The sequence below is a fragment of the Pinus tabuliformis genome, chromosome 3_1, assembly GCF_031772625.1.
Source record: "Pinus tabuliformis cultivar Carrire ecotype Pingquan chromosome 3_1, CPIR1, whole genome shotgun sequence".
NCBI classification, from domain to species: Eukaryota; Viridiplantae; Streptophyta; class Pinopsida; order Pinales; family Pinaceae; genus Pinus; species Pinus tabuliformis.
This window is the reverse complement of record NC_142301.1, coordinates 252,466,824-252,479,721: the sequence shown is the minus strand read 5'-3', so window position 1 is coordinate 252,479,721 and position 12,898 is coordinate 252,466,824. Positions and strand designations below refer to the sequence as shown.

The 12,898-nt window shown below is 39.0% G+C and overlaps 1 pseudogene; it reads right to left on the bottom strand.

The window, feature by feature from the left end:
- Positions 1-5,804, bottom strand: part of LOC149186744 (double-stranded RNA-binding protein 2-like) — a 29,307-nt pseudogene extending 23,503 nt beyond the window's left edge.
- Between the last annotated feature and the right edge of the window lie 7,094 nt (positions 5,805-12,898).

Sequence of the window (12,898 nt, the reverse complement as noted above, 5' to 3'; positions counted from 1 at the left end):
ACCCAGTCCTTCCATCATGAGGATGAAGAGAAAGGGAGAGAGTGGGTCACCCTACTTGAGGCCTCTAGAAGGAATAAAAGTCTCCGGGGGAGAACCATTGACCAGAATTGAAAAGCTGGAAGAAGTAACCAGGGCCAAGACCCATCTCACCCAGTTGTGATCATCCCAAAAGCAATAAGAATTTTCCTGATGTAGGTCCAACTCAGCTTATCATAAGCTTTGGCTATGTCCAATTTCATTATCACTCCAACCTTCCTATTGCTAGTCAGAGAGTGCACCACCTCATGTGCTTGAATGATGTTATTAAGAATTTTCCTTCCTTCCACATATCCAGATTGTTCCACAAAAACTAGGGTAGGAAGGAGAGGTTTGAGTCTGTTGGCCACAACTTTTGATATTATCTTGTAAACCACATTGCACAAAGCTATTGGTCTAAACCTGTCAGGAGTTTGAGCCAACTCCTGTTTAGGGATCAGGGCGATGAAGGAGGTATTCAGCACCTTCAAAATAGTTCTATTCATCCTGGAATCTTCTACTACATTCAGAATATCCTGTTTGACAATATTCCAGCAAGCTTTAAAGAAATCTACATTGAAACCATCCGGGCCTGGCGCCTTACCATTCTACATCTCTTTGAGGACCTCACTAACCTCCTCTTCAGTCACTGGCCTGTTAAGGTTGAAATTTTCCTCTCTAGACACCAGCCTAGGTATATGTCTAGTGAAGTCCCTGATGGAGTGTTCTCTATCATAACAAGTTTCCTTTGCTATACCTCAAAAGTGTTGAACTAGTACAGCGTCTATTTATTCATGAGAATTGAGATGATTACCTCCCTCATCCTTGATCAAATAAATCCTATTATGAACTCTATTCGCCATAGTGGATCTATGGAAAAATTTGGTATTAAGTTCTCCTTCTTTTAGCCATTGAACTCTAGATTTTTATCTCCAAAATATTTCCTCTTGTTTACATAAATTCTCCTAGTCTTGATGATATTTGGTGACTTGATCACTTCTAACTTTATCAAAGCCATCCATGATGAGGGCTTGGTTGAGTTCCTACATTTTACCTTCAACAGATTTTTTTTCCTCAAAAATATTGCCATATTCATTCTTGTTCCAATCTTTGAGCCTGAGCTTGATGTGTTTTAGTATTTTCTGAAGAAGGAACATTCTTGTGCCCTTGATGTTCAAATCTTTTGACCACCATTTGGCAATGTTGCTAATGAAATCTGGGTGAGAAAGCCGGATATTCTCAAATCGAAAAGGTCTGTCCTTGGGGGTACCAATGCCCTAAACCTCCAGTTGAACCGGCCAGTGATCTGAGCCTCCAAAGGGGAGAACTCTTGCTACCATTTCCTTATCATTGAGCATAAGGTCCTCTGAGATTATGAATCTGTCTAATTTTGAGGCCACCTGAGACTCTCCTCCTCTTTTATTGTTCCAAGTAAAGATACCATTACTCATTACAATGTCCACTAGCTTCATATTATCTATAAAAGTTTGAAATGCCAAAGAGTCTTTACTTAGAACTCTGGTTCCCCCTTTTTTCTCCGAAAGTGATTTGATCATGTTGAAATCACCCCCCAAGATCCATGGTATGCCTGTATGTCTGTCTCTGAGATCCTCTAGAGAATCTAGAAACTTGAGTTTGCCATCCACTCTTTGGGGGCCATACACATTCGTGACCAGGTAGGTTTCCTTATCTCCCACAGGCTACATGACCACTGATAAATAATCCCTAGATGCCTCAGCATCTATAATGCCAATTTTTTGGGGGTTCCAAAGAGTGAGTATGCCTCCTACTGTATTCTCTGCTTTGACTTCCAGAAACTCAAATCGATTGAGCCATTTGCTATGAATCTCTTTTATTTTTTGAATGAAACATTTAGTTTCCTGGATGAAGATCAGAGGCTAAAAGAACTAGAGGCTCAATGGGCTATTATTTGGAAAGAGAAATATGCCAGCTCATGGTAAGATAATGATCACATAAGGATGGATGGAAATATAAAGGGATCACACATATGGAATAAGGCCTGGGAAAACAGGGGCTTAGTTCAAAAAAACAGCTTCTGGGAAATTAGAGAAGGAGACTTAGCTTTATTGTGGGAGGATAGGTGGCAACAAGAACACATTCTGTTAAAAGAGGACTAGGGGGACCTCAAGATAGAGGTAGATACTAAAGGGCTATCAAAGGTAAGAGATTTTTGGGACCAAACCAACAGTATAGGAAAATGGAGAACCTGGAGGAACTTTGATTTCAGGGATGACAGCCCCCTGAAAGCTAAAGCTGAGACACTAATGAAAGTGTTAGAACAAAGGAAGATTTTAGTGTCAAGGGGACATGACCAGCTGAGATGGGGCAACAACAATGAGGGTACCTTTAATCTTAAGGAAGAAAAACTCATACTCCTTGAATTGGATTCCCATGCTCCGGATAGGATTTGGCAAAACCTATGGAGGCATCAAGGTTGGATGAAAATTAAACTCTTCATGTGGCTGGTTCATCATAGGAAAATTTTGACCTAGGATAACATTTGGAAGAGGGGTGTCCTGGGGCCTTCCAGATGCCAGCTCTGTGAAGCACAAGAGGAAACAATGGAGCACATTCTCAACAACTGCATTTTTACCTCCAAGTTGTAGGATTCTTTTGCCATCATTTTCCAACAGTCTGACAGGGACAAAGGGAGTATTATCAACACCCTAAACAACTGGAGAAGAAACTTTTCAGATTATGAAGTTCTTGGCTCAGCTTGGGCTCTCACACCAAGCTTCATTATTTGGAATGTCTGGAAAGAAAGGAATAATAGAATCTTAAAGAATGAAAAGAAGTCATCCCATTTCCTTTATGAACGGATCTTAAAGCATATTAAGGATACGGTTGTCACTATAGTTCGAAATCTCCCTAAGGATCCACCTTTTGTAACATAATTGAGGATTCTCAGTCAGCTAGGGTTACAGGGACTTATCCCTCAGGGCCTGGATAGGAAGGTTTTATTATTGGATTCTGAGCTAGATTTCTAGCATCCTCCCCCTAAGGGTTTTTTGAAATACAACATTGATGGTGCTTCAAAAGGAAACCCGGGCACGGCTGATCATGGAGGGGTGTTAAGGGATGAAAACAGAAGTATTCTTTTTATCCTCTATTTCAATTTATGAAGAGCTACCAACAATATGGCAGAATTAATGGCTATGGAGCAACGTTTAGATTTCCTGGTACAGGATAACCGCCAAAACGTGATTGTTGAAGCTGATTCTAAGTTAATCATTAACTTGGTCAAGAGAATTAGCTGGGGTACGAAGCCGGAAAAAGCCTCAAGAAATTGGAGGCTAATCCAGGTCTTTCAACGGATTCAGAGTCACCTCCAATGTCTTTGAACAGTCAGTTTTAAACATGTGTGAAGAACGGCCAATAAATTGGTGGATCTTCTAGCCAATCAAGGAGTGATCTGCACAGAAAATAGGGTTGCGATGAATTGGCAAGAGCTACCTCAGAACAGATTAAAGGTGAATTGTCACGACCAAGTAGATGAAGATAGGATGGTGTTTCGGAACAAAGCCATGGAGGCGGGGTTCAGATGACTCAGTAGCTTTATGATTAGCAGTTTGTTCATAGTCAGGTCTTTAGCGGGTTGCAAACAATGGTCAGCCTTGGTAACCTAGGTTAGTACTTTCATAGCAACCCCTAGAGGTAGCAGCCCGGGCGATTCGATGTTTTGGATGATAGGCAGGATGGCGGGAGCTTCATCTCACATTGGTTCAGGTAGAGTAAAGGCAGCGAGAGGCCAGAAACCGGGAACTCTCAGTGGCCTCGAAACCCTAGGTTTTTCCTCTTTGTTCGCTATACTGCGTCCAAGGCGGTTTTTCAGTGATCGTAGGCCTTGCAAGCTGGAAGCGGTTTTTCCAATTTGGGAGCGATTCCATTCAGTGAGCTCCACGTGGCAGTGGGGCCAGATGGAATACCACCCTCATCGCGAGCTATTGTTCAGTGATATAGACCGGTGCGATATGATCCTCAACCGTCGGATCTTGCAAGGTAGATCTATGGTTGGGATTGATCGAGCATGTTGGTGGGTCCATATTGGTAAACGTCGTGCTTTTAAACACAACGATATTGGCCATAGCCATGGGATCAAGCGAGGAGGTTCAACAATTGAGATTAAAGATGCAAGTCGAGAAAATGGCGGGAGGAGTTATTGTTTTGTATTCTTGGTTGGATGCAAAATGTTCTTGGCGGGAAGCGTCTTTTTTATTCATTCTACAGATTCGCGGGTTTGTGAGTTATGTGGACATGAAATCTTTATAGATTGTCACATTTGTTCCTTTTTGATTCCGACTCTAGATTCTTGTTAGCCAGTTCCCGTAGGGTATTTCTTTTGAGAGTTTTGAGGTTTGGTTGTAAGGGTTGGGGCTTTTGCCTTTGGCCCATTAATAGTTAGTGTTAGGTTTTCTCCTTGGTTCACAGCTTATTGAGGAATGTTGTGTTTTATGTATTTTATTTTCTGAGTAATGAAATAGAATGTCCGACTCTTGCTTCAGCAAAAAAAGAATACTTAACTAATTAAAATAATAAATTAAGAAAACTGTGTTTTCTTAATCAAAAAAATATAATTAAAATGTTACAGATATCTAATGTAATTTATAATTAAAGAGGAACTTACAATAACAAATAGTTTTGTAAATTATTCTCTTTTTATAAACACAATTTCACATAGGATTCAAACTGAGGCTGAAACTCAATTAAATTTTGGATCGGATAACTATAAAAGACTTAATTTATATGAAGAAAACATAATGAATGAACAACGTGAAATATTACTGACTAAGAAACAGGCCATATGAGATAAATCCGGAATCCTTTATTATTCCAAAAAAAATGCTCTAACTTAGTACAAATCTGCTTGATAGCTTGTTCAAGAGTTCAACCCAAAATAACTCAAAGCGGGTGTTATTTATACAAAATTTGAAAAATATCTATGATCTATTTGGAATAGCATACCAAAATAGTACAAAATTACAAAAAATAGGAACTGAGAAACTATTGAAGAAGTGGCTCTATCCTTTGGGAATCTATTGATGATCTGGCCTAAAAATACTGATGAGTTGTCATGTTGTTAGAATAAAAAATTACTAAATTATTTCACACAATTGATTCCATCTTTGTTCACTTGGGATTTCCACATTCACCATCTTTCTAAATGTTTCATCCACTTTTCTATACCTCTCGAAATTTGGCTTGGTGAGCAATAAATGTCTAATTTCATGCTTGATGGTCAAATCAAACTCCAAGGCTTCTAGAAAGGCCTTCCATATTATCTGCCCTTTGATTCTTGCAAATTTAGTTGTGTCCACTACAATATTATACAATTCCTTGCAATAATATTCTAATTTGATTAATTTATCATTCATACCTACCAATCCTGGTAGTCCTTTATGATTCAAGATATTAAACTTTGAATGAAACCTTTTGATAGAAATATCTAGGGTTTGACATTTTGTTTCTAATTGGTTGATCAAAATTTTCTTTTGTAATACCTTCTTAATCTCTAATATGGCAGCTGTTCTGTCAAAAATGTTTATTTCTTCTAATTCTTCTCTACTTTTTGAATTTATCACCTTTAACATATATGTGGCTTCTGCTGTCTTGGTCTTCAAAGCTACTTTTTGTTCTTCTATCATTGCTTTGCATCTGGTGATGAGTTCTTGTTGCTCAAAGATAATCTCTATGGATGGCCATACACCTGTCATAGATTGGCTAATGTGTGTCCAAATATATTCCTTGGCTTGGGCAAAAGTATCTGCCATTAGGGTCTCACTTTCCAACTTATGGATCTTAAGTTCCAATATGTGGGACTTCTACATTTCCTGCACATATAAAGTATCATTCTTGACTTTTTACAATTCTAAATTTTGAAATTTCTGCAGTAATTTCTCATTTTCTTGTTCTTGTATGGCCAATTCTTGTGATAATCTTGTTGGATCAGTTGTTTTTTTAAGTAGACTCAATGGTTGTTGATGATGAACTAGGCTCTGTACCTACAACTGCTATTAGGACTGTTGTGACTGGAACCATAGCAAGTTGTGTTGTTTCCTTCTCCTTTAGTAACTCTTCAATCTGCTCTTCCATTTTCTTTAGCTGTATATTTTGCTCAATGATGAGCTTGAGCATGTCCTCCTTTTGTTGTTCATTTTCTACGATGTCCTTTGTTAGAGGGTCTTCTGTAGAAGGTAGCTTCAACTATTTTTTGAGTGCAGCAATGTCTGCATCTTTCTTTTTGAGGAGTAACTTTGTAGCTTTTACATCTTTGGGATCATATCCTACTTTAATTACAAAGTCCTCCAATGCCTTTATTCTGTTATCTTTGGCTAAGGAAGAAATATTTTCTAACTTGAGTTGAGACTGAACATTGGATAGGGCAGTCCTAAGTTTGGAAAGAGACATAGTTGTAGTTGTCATGGTAGAAAACAACATTTCACCAGTCTGTCTGTGCATATCCATCTGGTCAATTGGATGAATTTGATTGGTATCAAATGAAAACACAATCTTTTTATAATCTGGTGGAGACTTATGAAATGGAATTTGAGCTCACAAGAAATCCATTTTCATTCTTCATTTCTCACTAACACAAGCAGAAAGAAGCCTATGCTGGAAATTTGTTGTTTGTTTCCAGAATTGGCTATATACATTAGACTTCAAAGCCTCATTCTTTTGTTTAATCTCAAGGAACCTTGAGAAGATGTTCTGATCATCTGAGGAATTGGTTTCTGTGAACTGAATAATTTCTAGAGGCTCCTTAGAAGGTGAAGTTGTAGGAGGAGTTGTTGAAACACTAACTCCTGCTGATGTAGAAACTTTTGAATCTCCGAGATCAATTATTACTAGTTGAGTTTCTTCTGTTGATGTGACCAAGCCAACCTTTGGCTTCTTCTGTTGAAAAATGAATCCTTTCATAATCTCCTCAGTAGATGAAGTCTCCTTTCTCAGCCTTTTTTGTTGCTTTCTCTGAGCAACTGGAGTATGTTCAGTGGGGGTGGATACAACCTGTTCATCTGCTTCTTGAAGTGTCCCATCAACCCATTGCTCTTGATTCATGAATTTTTCTATTTCTGGTCTTGGAGTATGATTATAAGAATTCATTTTTAATTCAAATCTCAAGGCAGAAATAACACCAAAAGGGTCATAAGACCATGTAAATCTAAGCTAGAAATTCATCTTCTTTAACAATGTATCTGCCTCAACACCGACTGATCTAGTGTTACAAATGAATGATCCAATCTTTGTCTTGATCTTGAATTGAGATTTCCTTTTGCCTGACACAAAGTAAATCTCATCCATGTTGATCATCTGCCTAATATATTCCATAGAAAATATTCTCATAGGAGCATACTTGGGCAACATATATGGTGCAAGATCACAACCATATACCCTTATCTCTGTATAGTTCTGGTATAAATACCAGTCACCAGTTTTAGTTTGCTCACTTAAGTGTAATATCCTTTTTATCTCATCTCTAATCCTTGGCTCTGTCTGACTGTTGAGGAGTTGTGTCACTGGATGTATTGATGTATCTATAAAATCTGAAAATGTAGAGCTAGTTGAAGTGATCCTAACTATCTCGATCCAATGAATCACTGATTGATTCACCCCTTGTTCATCTTGATTGTTGAGCTTAATAGGAAAAAGATCTCCCTGCTGGAACAGAAACATGTGAAGTATTATTGAGTTGTAATTAAACACTTCCTGTACAATAAAATTCATGAATTGTTCATGTGTATTATCAACCAAGAATTGGTTGTAATTATACATGAATGTTGGTTGTTGATATTTGTTGAAGATTTAAAGGAATCCAATGATGGTTTCATCAACAGACTGATCATATAGATATCCTAACAAATATGAAAGCGAAGAAATACAATTTCTGGAGGCCTCAGGAAACATGGAGGATGGGTAGGGTGGATTACTTTTTGGTAATTCTGCATCCTCAAGTAAAAATATTTCAAATATTTGGGCTCTCTATGGAAAGGTTAACTTATGGTACATATCCATAAGTGTTGTTGGTGAAAAATGGCTAAGAGAGTCTAATTGAGGGATTAAGAGCATCTAGTTTATGGTTTCAACAGAGATGGTAATTAGAATGTCTCCATTCTGAGCCACCAATGCTCTTTTTACAGGGTCATATTTGGCTTGGTACTAGGTAATTAGGTCATGGAAATCATGTATTTTTGGGAAGGTAAAGAAAGGTAACAGTGATTCCCAGAATTTGATTGGGTCTTGCTACTCAAGGTGTTTTTGTTGAAGCCATAGGTGTAGTTCATAGAAATCGAACTCACACTTGGCATCTGTAATCTTGAACAGAGAGTCAATGAGAGGAACATGGTCAAGATCGAGCTCGGTGGTAGTAACAATGCTTCCTTCTGTACTCTGCCTTTTAGCTTTCTCTTTTGGGTCCATACTGACAAATAGAAGGAAGAGCGATTCTGGTGAGAGATTATTGAATAGGAAAAGGTTCTATAGAAAAATGTTTCACCTACAAATATCAGTAAAAATTCAGAGAAAAGTGACAAAAAGACGGATATGGGTTTATTTATAGCATGTCAAGAAGGGCTAACAATTTTATTTATGACCATAGAAACTTTAATGCATAGGAGCAGCGCTGCAACAGGTGAATAGAAATGGGTATGGCAGCAGGGCAACAAGTACATGCGGTGGAAAAGGATAGGATGACTAGGCAACGGGCGTGTGACATGGTGGCCTGGGATTGGTCAAAGGATAATGGTCAAGGCGCGAGATGGAGGACTATTAGTGGAGGAAAACCATAAGCGGATTGTGGGGGGGTAGGGAACATTTTATGGTTTTGAGCGGGGGAAGGGGTGCGGAGCTATAAGGTGGTGACACGTAGGGTTGGGTCGTTCGCCATTGCAACCACTTTGCAGACACACCCACCCCCGTCCCCCCATTGTGTTAACAAGAAATGGTCGAGGGGGGTGTGAAGTCTCTCCCCGTCGTTGATCTATGCAGGGAGTCGATTGACTGTCCAATAATGCACGTCCTTTATTTGAGGCCAATATGACATTTTGTGGCTTAGTGACTTTGCCCTAATCAAACAGATATGCGCTATGTAACATAAAATTCAATGTCAAAGGTTTACAACCAAATAATAATCTCGATTAAAGAAATTAATAATTAATTAACAAAAATTTAACATTTCTAATGTGGCACATTTAAATGAGCGGCCCTTGCATTTATTCAATTTTTGAAACTAAAGCCTTTATTTTATTTTTCTTTCCTAACATTTTTTTTGTTTTTATTTTGCCTCCATTCTTTAGGGCTTCTAATTCCTAACATTTTATTGATATGGATGCATATAAAATATAGAATTGTCCTAAAAAAAATTATTTTTCTTTCTTTTTCATCCATATCCTAACTTAACATTTTGAATTTATTTTTGACTAATATACTAAATTATCAAAACCAAATAACGTTACAACATCGGCTCCGGCTGGGGACTGCTTCCCCTTGTGGGATGTAGAGAACAAGCAGATCCAAGTGCCTTCTCCTCGAGCTATGGATCATTTCCTGAAACAATTACACACTTGCAATTTTTCAAAATGAATTCTCTAGATACTCAGAAATGATGAATGAATGGATGAAAATCTAATACTAGATATAATGTTTCAGATATTTCCCATTTACTGGCAATGAGGAATATTGTCCTTACAAATTCTGTAGTGTTGTTGGGAAAAGTATCCAATACGGAATGACCCTATCCCACTCTAAGGGTGATAGTACCTCAGCAACAATCGAAGCAAAGCTATCTAAGATTTCTTCTTTATGAAAGTAAAATAGGGGAGAAAGAGATCCACTAACCGATGTCTTCCGCTAATGGTTGATCCAATCTTCTCTCCTTGCTGCTTGCTCCCAGCTCCTTGCTCTTTCACTGGCCCAGCTACACCAAGATCCTGCAAAATGGAAAGAGAGGGAAACTACAAGAAGCATACATTCATAATTGATTCAAGGATTAGAATAAATCAAATACACAAGTATAACAATACACCATTGAAACACATGCATATAGAAGAACCTCAAATGCTTTATTAATGGAAGAAGTAAAGTTCAGGAAGTGATACAACCATAAGAGGCCCAATCTAGCATCACCTCCCAGTAGAAAGAAATCTCCTCTTCACCTCCTTCAAGCAAATCACCCAATAGTTCTATACTCAAACCAACAGCACTTCCTTACATTCACAAGATTCCAGCCTCCATAGACCTCATGAGAGAGCTCTATATATAGGAGATTTGGAGAAAGGATGAGTCAGCTTGTAGCTGGCATGAAGCTGACTAGTGTCCTCTCCCACTTCAGTTATTCTTCAGTTCTTGAGTCCACTTGGAGGTTCTTGCTTCCACTTGGAGATCTAGACCCTCTTACTCATCACAAGTCGAATTCCCTGATCCAAGTGTCATTTTGGAAGCTTCCTGGGAATTAACACCTTGAGGAATGACTGTGCCACTTGTCCCAACTCGCCCAGCGCAGGTAGCCTTCTTTGTAGTTGACATTCAGCGCAGGTAGACAGTGTAGCTCTTGACATTCAGCGCAGATGCTCAGTGGAGCAGTTGACATGATCCAGAATTAGCTTGTTTTTGAGTGTTTTCAGGTGGAGAACTGATATTCAGTGCTGTGGTTTGCTGACCTTGTTCCTCTAGGGGTAGGAACAACATGTTTAGGGACTTTGGATCCCTTAGATTATTGACATTTCATGCTTCATGCTGTAAGGCACAAAAATGTCTATAACAGTTGCCCCCTAAAGTATGAGGTCGTTTATCGGGTGAAATGCTTTATCAGGAGGATCCGAAGTTCATTCAATCGCTGAGAGGTGACCTGTAATAAAATACAATACAATACATTATTTTTCATTCTTCTTTCATGATCTAGCTGAGGCAGGCATTCCCATGCTCAGCTTTATAAATTCATTTTAGTACATAGAACAGACGATCGTCTGATGGTAGACTGATAATTCTCTGCTAAAATTATCATCCTTTGAGTAGGATGATCATCTGCTGCAATGATGTACATGTCAAATGTTTTTATATTTCCTGAATATATATCGCAGCCCGGATGGATGAAACTAGATCCGGGGTCTTCAAACTCGTTCGATCTTCACTCTAAGTACAAGTCGATCCATGTGAGAATTGCGCTGAAGTCGAACATGGAAAGACATCGCTTGATTACCGGTCAATAATGTAAACCGTTAACAAGCGCGAGAGGAATCACCGATAATGATAATGACCCTCAAGGTACTGCAGTACAATTCACGTGGTGTGAATAAAGGACTTGGCGTCGAACACCACGCAAAATCTTCTGGTCGAAGGTCATTGATGTATACCTGTCGCCGGAAGTGAGAAACTTGCCATTGAGGCATGCAAGCTTCAAAGTACTGAGGGGGGTGTTCCTAGATCAATTTCTTGGATAATGAGCTGAAGTCGACAAGAAGCGATCCGTCAAAGGAGGGCCTTAATGAATCCCACATCAGTGACACGGAATGGAGCTAATGATTTTAGTGGAGGTGAAAACAATCTGTGACATATGACTCAGGGTGGCGATCATGGGTGGATGAAGGATAATGTATGGCAGTGGATGGGACATGGTTGACTCTTTCTGAACAACATCTCTTGAACATATAACGACACTGATGCGATGGATCGGTAGCATTACCCCAAATGTGGATGGTTTGGCGAAGACCATGGTGATGAGACCGGCGAATGAAACAACCCAACCCGACGTGATACGGAGGAAAAGTGTCATGTTCAAGAGCGACTTGCTACCATTAAAGCTTTGAGGTTCTCCCAATTTTTCCCCAGTCATTTCTGACCAGTACCTCTTTATTTTTGTCAAGCTTGAGGAGGATAACATATGCTTGTTCTATAACCTGCCCTTCGGGCAAGCCCATCGCTATGTTTTAACGAGCCTAGCGATAGGGAAACTCGTTCTCGTCTAAAGACAAGTTTGTCGCTATTTAATCATTTTAACGAGTCTAACGACAAGGAAAACTCAGTCCTTTTCATTTTTAGAGAGTCTGAAAAGGTACAGAAAGTTAACTCCAAAATTCCTTTTTCGTCATCTAATCCCTTAAGTCCAAAAAATTATAAAACAATACAGAAGGGATGAGTTTTCGATAACTTTAACGAGCCGAATAAAACAAGCGCTCGACCTTTTTGTGTAATAATCCCTCAGGTCCAAAAAGATTAAAATCTAGAGGAGGGATAGCTCTTCCGGTCACTTTAACGAGCTGGAAGGCCAAAACTCAGCAAACTTTTCATATTTTACGAGTCAGATGAAAAGAGCTCAAAGAAGACTCGTCTTTTGAGGAACGAGTGATAAACAGGGATAGCAGCAGATTCCAGGTACAGGTTGGAACTTTCCAATCACGGCAGTGTCACAAGGATGGCTAAGTGAAATCACTCTTCGCAGTTGTTCCTCAAAATAGGTAAACAATCATATGGAGGTGAACGATTGGCCAAATGGAATGGAGGTGGCAGGTGCAAACACGACCAAGGCTTTTTATGGCTAATAAATTTACGATCACAGTGGTTATTTACCGGGGTATGTTCATTTTTTAATGAGCTTGAATGCTCAATCTTATGTTTGTTTTTTAACGAGCATGAACTATGTGCTAAAACTGCTCGAATCTCGCTTTTCTATTTTTTAACGAGCATAAATTCCGCGGTAAAACTGCTCAATTCTTGCGTTTATTTTTTAACGAGCATGAACTTTATGCTAAAACTGCTCGATGATAAGTTTTGCATGCCCCCAGCATAATAATGCAAATCGAGGTGCACGCCCCCCAAGCTTCATTGCATTCAACTTGGTGGCTGGAATGAAGGTTTACCTCGGGGATTTGGA